This window comes from Heterocephalus glaber, unplaced genomic scaffold (genome assembly GCF_053883595.1).
Source record: "Heterocephalus glaber isolate CG9 unplaced genomic scaffold, H.glaber_assembly_v1.0 deba00001497, whole genome shotgun sequence".
In the NCBI taxonomy this organism is placed as follows: Eukaryota; Metazoa; Chordata; class Mammalia; order Rodentia; family Bathyergidae; genus Heterocephalus; species Heterocephalus glaber.
Window position 1 is genome coordinate 28,953,948 of NW_028258320.1, and position 7,865 is coordinate 28,961,812.

Here is a 7,865-nt window from a genome sequence, read left to right on the forward strand (position 1 = left end):
ATATTAAAATAGAAACTCTGAACCATTTGGAACAGAGGTTAGGTAGAACCCTTGAAGACATTGGTGTAGGAAAAGATTTTATGAACAAAACCTCAGTTGCCCATGAACTAGCACAAACAATCAACAAGTGGGAACTCTTCTTATTAAAAGCCTTCTGCACAGCAAGAGAAACCACCAGCAGTGTGAAGAGACAACCCACAATGTGGGAAAAAATCTTCACCTGCTCTTCCTCAGACAAAGGTCTACTATCTCGAATCTATAAAGAACTTCAAAAGATCAGACCTCCCAAATTTAAAGACCCAATCTAAACATGGGCATCTGAAATGAACAGACATTTCTCAGACAACAAAGTAGAAATAGCAAATAAATTCATGAAAAAATGTTCATCATCACTGGTCATTCGAGAGATGCAAATGAAAACAACACTGAGATTCCACTTCACTCCAGAAAAATGGCTGCTATCATGAAATCAACCAATAACAAATGCTGGCGGGGCTGTGGGGAAAGAGGAACCCTGCTGCACTGCTGGTGGGAGTGTAGACTGGTGCAAGCACTGTGGAAATCAGTATGGAGATACCTCAAAGAACTAGGACTGGAAGTCCCATTTGACCCTGCTATTCCACTGCTGGGGATCTTCTCCAAAGAATTAAAAGAATCATACCACAGTGATATATGTGTGCCCATGTTCATAGCAACACAGTTTGTGATAGCTAAAACTTGGAAACAGCCCAAATGCCCATCAATTGGAGACTGGATAAAGAAAATGTGGTTTTTTCATAAAATGGAGTACTACTCAGCCATAAAAAATGAGAAATTAGAGACATTTATAGTTAATTGGATGCACATTGAGGTAATAGTCTTAAGTGAAATAAATAGGACACATGTATAAATACCGAATAGTTTGTCTGGTGTGAGAAACTGAAAGTGTAAATAAGGACTAAAATGTATAATAGGTAATGTGAAATAGGAAGAAAAGGGGCAAAGGGGAAGGAAGTGGGAGGGCTAGAGGAAAGGATAGAAGGGAATGGGATTAATATGAGAAAATGGAAAAATAGGAACAAAATCTTTGTAAATAGGGAGGAATGGAGGGGTTGAAGGGAAGGCTGGGCAAGGGTGAAAAATAAGAACCAAGAGAGACTATTTAAAGGTGCAAATTCCCAATGATGAATGTCATTATATTGTATACCTAAAATGTACCAATGATTAGAATGAATAATCGATAATGCAAAATAGAAAGAAAAGGTCCAAAGGGGTAGGGGTAGTGGGAGGGGCAGGGGAAAGGAAAGAAGGGAAAGGAAAAATGCTGAGATATGGAAAAAATGGAAATAAAGTCTTTGTAAATAGGGAAGGGTGGAGGGCGTGAAGGGAGGTCTAGGAATGAGGAAAAAATAAGAACCAAGATGCATTATGTAAAGGTACAATTCCCAATGAGAAATGTAATTGTGTTGTATACCTACAATGTACCAATAGAAGAATTTAATAAAAAAAATGACACACAAGTCATAAAAAAAGAAGCATAAGATTGTGCTTACTATAAAAGAGAAATATGTAAGAAAACCCACCCATCAATGCATAGGATGTATTGAAGGGTGTATTTAGAGCTGAGTGATAGATTGATAACAGGATTTCCTTGCCTCTGCTCAGAGTAAGTGCTCAGCAAATGAGGACTATATCCTTTGTCCTGCGCTAACTGGTTGATCTAACAGATATTTGACTTAGAATGAACACTGGTCTGAAATCTAGGAGACATGAAGTCCTAGTGTCTGTCTGTCTGTCTCTCTCTTCTTTCTTTTTCATTATTGGATACTGAACCCAGGGTCTTTACCTTGAACTCTAATCCCTCTTGCAGCATTAATTTTGTAACCTGAACAAGCCAGTTATCTTCCCTAGGCCTTAGTTTTCTTCTCTGTAAAATGAAAAGTTGCACTAAAAATAGCCTTCAATGTCCATCTTTAAGACATAAAAATATTAAAATACAATGTGTTTGAGTGTTGCTGTGTTATGATGCTATATCAATTGTGTAACTGAAGATCATCTTGCAGTGGATGAAGATGCTAATTTATTTCCTTCCAAGAAGTTCCTGCTAAACATAAGAAAACCAGAGTCATCATAATTTTGTTTCTGGTGGTTGCAGAACTAGAATTTTACTTTTTTCTCCTCTTTTCACACGAGTCATGCAGAAAACCATAAGGATAGGAAATGTTTTTCTTGTCACTGTCACTCAATTACTGGCTTTCTCTCTAGGGAGAGAGATTTAACAAACAACACAACTTATTTTGAAGGATTCCTTTCTCAATACTTTCATAAGAAAACGAGTTAGTTAAATGTCCTTTCCTCCAGATGTGATTAAATGTTCCCTATGGATTTCAGCCCATTTTCTGATTAAAAGGCAAGCAAAGAGATAAGCATATTTCCTGCTGTTTAATAAACACATCTAGCAATAAATTATTTGTGCTAAAGTGGGAAAATTACCCAGAGAAATAAATTTTTGATGCAAGAGAACAATACATTTTCAACTTGGTGGAAGAATTTAACTTTCAAATGTTTGAAATTATACTGCAGAACAGACCCTAAGGGTCCAAATGAGAGATTTCTGCTGGTAGAGTAAACTGGAGGATCTTCCATTTATATGAGCAGATCACTGTTCTTATAGATGGAAATGCATTTTTTTTTGCCAGATGTGTTTTTCTTCCTTTGCTCTTATGTGAAATTGGATGATTTTCAACTATCTGATTAAATCATTTATTGCTTGAGATGCCATCTCACCAGATAACTTAAGAATATCAATGCCTTTGATATGAGGCATATAAAAATGGCAGAACCAAATCCTAAGTGATGCGTGATAAATATAGATGTATATATACTACAATGAGGTAGCTGTTTTTAAATATTAGCAATGTGAACAATATATAATTGCTTTTAGTTTTAAAAAAGTGAAATTATAATTTATCTCATTACTGAAAAGCATTATATAGTGAATTCTCATTTCTCACCACATTAGCACTACGTCTCTAATTTAGGTTCTAAGTATTATTGTGGGCAGTGAGATCTGAATAAATTTGAAAATACTTTTTTCCACTGTCAAAGACTTTTATTTCTTTTTAATGACATTAAACATAATTGCTACAAGGGAAAAAACATAATAAATATGAGGCACCAAACTTCAGTTTCATAATTGGTCCTGACAACAATGCCAGTAAATTAAGGCCTATATCAGGTACAAAACAACAGACTATGTCAGGTGCTTTTATTTCAAATAAACTATTTAAAAAACACATTTTACTCTGTTTGTGTAGTGAGACACCTAGGATGAGAATATCATCATGGATGAAGAAAGCTAGGTCGGAAGTTAAATGCACAAATCCTCACTCAGATTTAAAAATACAGCTGTAATTGCTCCTGGAATACTAGCTTTGGAGGCCCACACTAAATGTAAGATAGGAAGCTTTGGAAAGAGATTAAAACCCCAAATTCTACCCACTACCATCTTTAAGGCAAACATGCCAGATGAGCTTTCCTTGGCTTTGTTTTTTCTTCTTAAAGAACACCAAGTTAACCACTAGAGAACAGTTTTCTCCTCCCCTGCAGATTTAATTAAGCTGTGAAAGCTTTGGAGAAACAATTATTTGAGCTAAGAGGAAGTGCAATTGTCACATTGTCTTGTTAACCTGTCACTCATTTCATTTGGCAAAGGCAATGTTCCTATTACACATTCCATCTTAAACCTTTCTATATAGGAGGGCAGGAACATAAGTCATAGATTTTTGCCTAAGCAAAATGCTCTACCTTCACTCCTTGGGTTGTCTGTGGGGAACTAGACCTCTGCAATGCCAGCAAGTACAGCTCCTTTAATTGTGAGTATGTTTTAGTCCCAAAGGTAGATGTCTGGCAAGTCTCACTCCATCCGGCTAATTTAGGGCAGCCCAGAGAAGTGACCAATGAAGTTAATGGCAATTATGCCAACTGAAATAATAGGTTTTGCTTACTGCCTTCAAATGGGATTTTTCCATTACATTCTAGTTTCAGAATCTAAATGAAATGTCCAAGGGAAAGAGCATCCTTGACTGGATAAAAACATGAAACACTTAAGGATGTCTGTTGAAATTTACTGGAGAGCTGAATGACCAAACTTTTCCCAAGTTAGTTTCTAAAGTGGGGTAGGATGTTTATGATGGGTTACTCACATACAGAGATGAGGCTGATGAAACAAAACAAAACCAACTATGAACATCCTTCACAGAGAGCAAACAGCAGAAGCACAAATGCCAGACCACAAAACTTTTCAAAATGATGCCTACAACTGTCTGTAAAGAGAGGAACAAACTCTTGAGATATCCATTAAGACAGATGCACGAAGTCTGTCAGTTTTGGTTAGAAAACCAAGCCTTAAGATCAGGCAACACTTCTGTGCACAATCAATCACAATCTAATAGTTAGACCTACTTGAGGAGGTATGTGAAACTGCATCAGGGGTCTGACCAAACCAGGAGATGGAAAGATCCTTGGGGGAAAGGCACCTGTTAATCAATAATGGAGACAGATGGGTGCCTCCTCTAGGCCTCTCTCACAGGATGGAGGTGTCTCGACTGACATCCATACTTAAAGTTAAGGTTTGGCTGATGAAATTGAAGACCAACTGACATCTCAATGGCATTGGCCTATCATCAACAGTCTCAGTGGACAGTTCTTCAATAAGAGCAAGGAGGGGCCGGGGATTTAGCTCAGTGGTTCCGCCGCCTGCCTTGTAAGTGCAAGGACCTGAGTTTGATCCCTGGTACCAAAAAAAAAAAAAGAGCAAGGAGACCATTCTAAAAAAGCATGTCCATGTCTAACAATATATAGGAATACTGCCTGAGGATCCCGAGGGAGCAGGGTGTGTGGTGGTGGGGGAAAGTATAAAGCAGACAGTTACCTTAAAGAAGGGCAGAGAAGGCAGTCACAAGACCACAGTGTTAGTAGAGACTAACGGGTTGCTCAGCAGTTAAGACTGGTAAGACCTGTGTCAGAGTTAAGATGTGTAAGATCTGTAAATACTTTGTACAAAATAAATTTAATAGAAAAGGAAGAAAGGCCAAAGATTATAGCAAAAAAAGGGTTGGAGATGTCGCTCAGTGGTAGTGTTTGCCAAATGTGCATGCAGCCCTGGTTCAATCCCTTGTACCTGGAGACAGAGGAGGAAAAAAAATAGCTAAAAGGTACAGAAAGGAGACAGTTTACATTTTCTTTCTTTTAAAAAATGTTATTAGTCCGTGTTTTAGCACATAATGATTACATTCACTATAGGGAATTGGTATATGTATATAACACATTTCAATTCTTATTTTCCCCCTTCCCTCCACCCCTCTGTTATTTTCCTTTCAACAGGATTTTTCTTCTACTCCATTTTACTTCAAATGTTCTGGATTGCCAACTTTAAAATACTGACAGGTATTCAGAGATTCCAATTTAAAAAGAAAGAGGGTTTGGGAAAATGACTTGTATCCATTCACAAGTCATCAGCAATAATTGACACTGGCTCATAGCTTGGTAGAGAATCTCTTTCTTACAGCTGATTACAAGATAATTTCTTTTAGGCACCAGAAATAGACTTTGCCTCTGCATAGAGCTGCGTGGTTTACTTGAGCCTAGGTATTATGGCTTCATACTGATTTCCAGGGCACAGCCACCTTCAATTGAAATAAAGAAATTTTAAGAACTATTATAAATTCAACACTGCTAAAACACATGTGGACACACAAAATTATTAGGGCACTCATACAAAAAAAATCCAATGCAATGATGTGCATTTCAACAGGAAACAAGTTCTTTAATAAAATCTTTGAAAAATAAAATTAAAACTATATAAAGAACAAAAGAGCAGAAGAAAATGAGATGCAAGTGTAGGCTGGATCCTGGATAGGGACCTTTACTGCTGATAGAATAAGACAGACTATATGAAAAATCTGGAAGACGCTGAAACCGATGGCAGCTTCCCTTGTTCTGTCAACCCACTGAGCCAGGATATATCTTTGCAGAGGTTTCTGTTGGTGCTGGGTGTAATTTCACATGGTGAGACCCAAAGGATGCTGCTGATCCATCAAAACATGTAGCCCCTCTGGGGTACCTTAGTTGAGTTCCTGGGTCTTCTATATGATCAAAGACATGCCTGAGAGAAATTTGCTTTTGCTGTTCTAGATCTGATTGTGAAAATGTCAAATATTAGTCCTGCCAGGTGTGGTGGCACACATCAGTAATCCCAGCAATCAGGAGGCTGAGGCAGGGGGATTGCCGAGAGTTCAAGGCCAGCCAGTCTGGACTACATAGGGAAACCCTGACTTAAAAAAATTAGCCCGGGTTTTGGTTTTTAGAATAGGAATTACTTTGCCTATTCTTTTCTCATGGCCTTTCATCTCCACAGAATACTTATTGAGCACACTGGCTCTTTGTTGAATGGGAAACAACCAGACACCTCATTTTACCTCTTAATTTATGGGATCCACCATTTTTTCAGAATGATCCTATATTGGATGATCTAAGAGCTGAGAGAACAAAGGTGTAGGTTTCTTAGTGTCAGGTATATTTTTAATCAGTGACAGTTTATTGAAAGTTATTGTTCAAAGGAGAAGAGATCCCATCCCAGGCAGAAGTATTAGGGCACATCCCTTCAGCCTAATCATTTTCTCTCATCTCTTCCCCAAGGGAGGAGGGTTTTTCAGTATCTTTGGATGAATAAGTCTTACTCTTATCAAGCACAGGATCACAAATTATTGAATGAAATGGTGCAGCAACAGTCACTTTTATGATTATCTTCTAGTATTAAGTGTCTGTCAAATGATTTAGCAGGAGTTGCTCCATGACCAATTGATGTATTTAGTTGAGATAATTCAGAGGCCAAGGAGCTACTGGTTTCAGGCTGTACAGTGAATTTTTTTCTTGGGGAGATTTAAGTATAATTTGGCACCCTTTTTCTCCATTCTCATGCTCCTTTGATTGATTATTTGATGAAGTATCATCCTTCAGAAGCTCCTCAGTGAGATTGGAATGACCACGATCTTCTCCATCAAAGAGCTCAGCAAGGAGCCATCCAATTCCTCTTCATGGAAGGAATGCCAAGAAAATGGGGCATTGTTTTTAAGGTAAGAAACAGGTGCCAGTGAGCACATCACATTGTGTGGAGCTTCTCTGGCTTTGCCACTAAATGGAAATGGAACTAATGGGAATGGAAAAATGTTTCAGCTCCTGCTAGCCGTTCCTTTCAGAAGACTTGTAAAAATCATTGACTCTCAGCTTCCTCTGGAGGCTAAGCCAAGGCCTCAGTGAATGACTGATCCTCACTCTGCCCCGTGCACCATTTTATCACCAAATTTGAAATTTTTTTTTTATAAATACAATAAGTCCTTGACTTACAAATGAGTTGTAAGTCATATTTGTTAGTAAGTCAGACAAAGTGAGTCCTATGCACCGTTGACACAAATATGCAATGTGTATTGCTTTGTGCTTCCTGGCAGTCCCCCCTACATCACCACTGCTTTTCCTCTTGGTTCCAGACATCCTGGGCTCTGACTGAGCACTATACCACTGTACACTGTCACACTGTATAGTAAGCACAGAGCAGCACAACTGTGACAGTGTCCAGCAAACATGTGAGCTACTTCTGCAATTTGCATCTATGAATGTTCCTAATGTGAGGACCTTCCCAGCCATGAAAGTTTGCAACTCGAATGTTCATAATTGGGGACTTACATAAATTCAGTTAAATATTTCAAGTTCTTACTTGTACTCCAAGCCTCTTTGAATACCTACTTTACTGAATAAATAGGTTTATGAAACCATAAATAGAAAACCACCAGGCTAAGTGTATTGCAGTTTCATTGTTTCCAAATAAA

General features: G+C 38.1%; 1 pseudogene; it reads right to left on the reverse strand.

Annotated features, from left to right (window-relative positions):
• Window positions 1–5,631: 5,631 nt before the first annotated feature.
• LOC110344599 (S100P-binding protein-like) lies at window positions 5,632–7,259 on the reverse strand (annotated as a pseudogene).
• Between the last annotated feature and the right edge of the window lie 606 nt (window positions 7,260–7,865).